Here is a 3,980-nt window from a genome sequence, read left to right as displayed (position 1 = left end):
TGCCAGCTAGAAGATTGCCCATTCTTGTCTGATCTCAGAAGCTAAGAAGGCTTGGGCCTGGTTAGTACTTGGATGGAGACTACGTGGGAATGCCAGGTGCTGTAAGCTTTAACTATTGTTAAACTTTTAAAATGAAAGTATTTACATCACTTTGTTAGCTTTTTTTAAGTAAGTTAAGGGGTATTTTCTTTCTTTGATATGTTTTCCCGCCTTTTTCTTTTTTTTTTTTTTTTTTTTTTTTTTAAACTTCTCTTCAGGTTTCTTTGTCTGTGTGTGCTCTACAACGATCATTCACAGGCTTGGAGCTGAATCGATTAGGTGGGATTTTCCAGCCCTCGGCCTTCAGGTGCTACGCACCCTGATGTCAGTTTAATATCTGATATGTCATATAAGCGGATTTTTAGAACAGGGAGTTGGCAATAGGGCCTGCTCCATCCGCTCCATTCATCGACCCAGTATTGCATTGCCTCTAGAAGGTGTGCACTTTATTTGTTGTATTGCAAATAAAAGCTTACCACTCCAACTTTTTGCCTTTTCTCCATCATAATTTGACAGTAAAGCGGGAGTTTTCACTCTTTGATATGTGTTCAAGCCCCTTTGGTTTAAAGTTCAGATTTTCAAGCAGAGTTTGTGTACGGACAAACCAGCTGAAGAATGCCCATTCTTGTCTGATCTCAGAAGCTAAGAAGGCTTGGGCCTGGTTAGTGCTTGGATGGGAGACTACCTGGGAATACCAGGTGCTGTAAGCTTTAACTATTTAAAAACTTTTAAAATGAAAGTATTTACATGGCTTTGTTAGCTTTTTTTGCCTTTTCTCCATCATAATTTGACAGTAAAGCGGGAGTTTTCACTCTTTGATATGTGTTCAAGCCCCTTTGGTTTAAAGTTCAAGATTTTCAAGCAGAGTTTGTGTACGGACAACCAGCTGAAGAATGCCCCATTCTTGTCTGATCTCAGAAGCTAAGAAGGCTTGGGCCTGGTTAGTACTTGGATGGGAGACTACGTGGGAATGCCAGGTGCTGTAAGCTTTAACTATTGTTAAACTTTTAAAATGAAAGTATTTACATCACTTTGTTAGCTTTTTTAAGTAAGTTAAGGGGTATTTTCTTTCTTTGATATGTTTTCCCGCCTTTTTTCTTTTTTTTTTTTTTTTTTAAACTTCTCTTCGGGTTTCTTTGTCTGTGTGTGCTCTACAACGATCATTCACAGGCTTGGAGCTGAATCGATTAGGTGGGATTTTCCAGCCCTCGGCCTTCAGGTGCTACGCACCCTGATGTCAGTTTAATATCTGATATGTCATATAAAGCGGATTTTTAGAACAGGGAGTTGGCAATAGGGCCTGCTCCATCCGCTCCATTCATCGACCCAGTATTGCATTGCCTCTAGAAGGTGTGCACTTTATTTGTTGTATTGCAAATAAAAGCTTACCACTCAACTTTTTTGCCTTTTCTCCATCATAATTTGACAGTAAAGCGGGAGTTTTCACTCTTTGATATGTGTTCAAGCCCCTTTGGTTTAAAGTTCAAGATTTTCAAGCAGAGTTTGTGTACGGACAAACCAGCTGAAGAATGCCCATTCTTGTCTGATCTCAGAAGCTAAGAAGGCTTTGTTAGCTTTTTTTGCCTTTTCTCCATCATAATTTGACAGTAAAGCGGGAGTTTTCGCACTTTATAATGTTTTCAAAGCCCTTTTGTTTAAAGTCCAAGATTTTCAAGCAGAGTAGCTTACAGACATGCCAGCAGAAGATTGCCCAATCTTGTCTGATCTCAGAAGCTAAGAAGGCTTGGGCCTGGTTAGTACTTGGATGGGAGACTACGTGGGAATGCCAGGTGCTGTAAGCTTTAACTATTGTTAAACTTTAAAATGAAAGTATTTACATCACTTTGTTAGCTTTTTTAAGTAAGTTAAGGGGTATTTTCTTTCTTTGATATGTTTTCCCGCCTTTTTTTTTTTTTTTTTTTTTTTTTTTTTAAACTTCTCTTCGGGTTTCTTTGTCTGTGTGTGCTCTACAACGATCATTCACAGGCTTGGAGCTGAATCGATTAGGTGGGATTTTCCAGCCCTCCGGCCTTCAGTTGCTACGCACCCTGATGTCAATTAATATCTGATATGTCATATAAGCGGATTTTTAGAACAGGGAGTTTGGCAATAGGGCCCTGCTCCATCCGCTCCATCATCGACCCCAGTATTGCATTGCCCTCGAGAAGGTGATGCACTTTATTTGTTGCTATTGCAAATATAAAAGCTTACTTACCACTCACTCCAACTTTTTGCCTTTCTTCTCCATCAATCATTTGACAGTAAAGCGGGAGTTGTCAACTTGATATGTGATTCAAGCACCACATTGGTTTAAAGTTTCAAGATTTTCAAGGCAGAGTTTGTGTACGGACAAACCAGCTGAAGAATGCCCAATCTTGTCTGATCTCAGAAGCTAAATGAAATTATTTACATGGCTTTGTTAGCTTTTTTTGCCTTTTCTCCATCATAATTTGACAGTAAAGCGGGAGTTTTCGCACTTTATAATGTTTTCAAAGCCCTTTTGTTTAAAGTCCAAGATTTTCAAGCAGAGTATGCTTACAGACATGCCAGCAAGAAGATTGCCCAATCTTGTCTGATCTCAGAAGCTAAGAAGGCTTGGCCTGGTTAGTACTTGGATGGGAGACTACGTGGGAATGCCAGGTGCTGTAAGCTTTAACTATTGTTAAACTTTTAAAATGAAAGTATTTACATCACTTTGTTAGCTTTTTTAAGTAAGTTAAGGGGTTTTTTTTTTTTTTTATATGTTTTCCCGCCTTTTTTCTTTTTTTTTTTTTTTTTTTTTTTTTTTTAAACTTCTCTTCAGGTTTCTTTGTCTGTGTGTGCTCTACAACGATCATTCACAGGCTTGGAGCTGAATCGATTAGGTGGGATTTTCCAGCCCTCGGCCTTCAGGTGCTACGCACCCTGATGTCAATTTATATCTGATATGTCATATAAAGCGGATTTTTAGAACAGGAGTTGGCAATAGGGCCTGCTCCATCCGCTCCATTCATCGACCCAGTATTGCATTGCCTCTAGAAGGTGTGCACTTTATTGTTGTATTGCAAATAAAAGCTTACCACTCCAACTTTTTGCCTTTTCTCCATCATAATTTGACAGTAAAGCGGGAGTTTTCACTCTTTGATATGTGTTCAAGCCCCTTTGGTTTAAAGTTCAAGATTTTCAAGCAGAGTTTGTGTACGGACAAACCAGCTGAAGAATGCCCATTCTTGTCTGATCTCAGAAGCTAAAATGAAATTATTTACATGGCTTTGTTAGCTTTTTTTGCCTTTTCTCCATCAATTTGACAGTAAAGGGGAGTTTCGCACTTTATAATGTTTTCAAAGCCCTTTTTTTAAAGTCCAAGATTTTCAAGCAGAGTATCCTTCAGACATGCCAGCAGAAGATTGCCCAATCTTGTCTGATCTCAGAAGATAAGAAGGCTTGGCCTGGTTAGTACTTGGATGGGAGACTACGTGGGAATGCCAGGTGCTGTAGCTTAACTATTGTTAAACTTTTAAAATGAAGTATTTACATCACTTTGTTAGCTTTTTTAAGTAAGTTAAGGGGTATTTTCTTTTTTTTGATATGTTTTCCCGCCTTTTTTCTTTTTTTTTTTTTTTTTTTTAAACTTCTCTTCGGGTTTCTTTGTCTGTGTGTGCTCTACAACGATCATTCACAGGCTTGGAGCTGAATCGATTAGGTGGGATTTTCCAGCCCTCGGCCTTCAGGTGCTACGCACCCTGATGTCAATTTAATATCTGATATGTCATATAAAGCGGATTTTTAGAACAGGGAGTTGGCAATAGGGCCTGCTCCATCCGCTCCATTCATCGACCCAGTATGCATGCCTCTAGAGGTGTGCACTTATTTGTTGTATTGGCAAATAAAAGCTTACCACTCCAACTTTTGCCTTTTCTCCATCATAATTTGACAGTAAAGCGGGAGTTTCACTCTTGATA

The 3,980-nt window shown here is 39.0% G+C and overlaps 1 pseudogene; it reads left to right on the top strand.

Annotated features, from left to right (window-relative positions):
- Positions 1–1,722: 1,722 nt before the first annotated feature.
- Positions 1,723–1,841, top strand: LOC114781573 (uncharacterized; annotated as a pseudogene).
- The last annotated feature ends 2,139 nt before the right edge of the window (positions 1,842–3,980 follow it).

Source organism: Denticeps clupeoides, unplaced genomic scaffold (assembly GCF_900700375.1).
Source record: "Denticeps clupeoides unplaced genomic scaffold, fDenClu1.1, whole genome shotgun sequence".
Lineage (NCBI taxonomy): Eukaryota > Metazoa > Chordata > Actinopteri > Clupeiformes > Denticipitidae > Denticeps > Denticeps clupeoides.
This window is presented reverse-complemented; position numbering and strand designations above follow the sequence as displayed.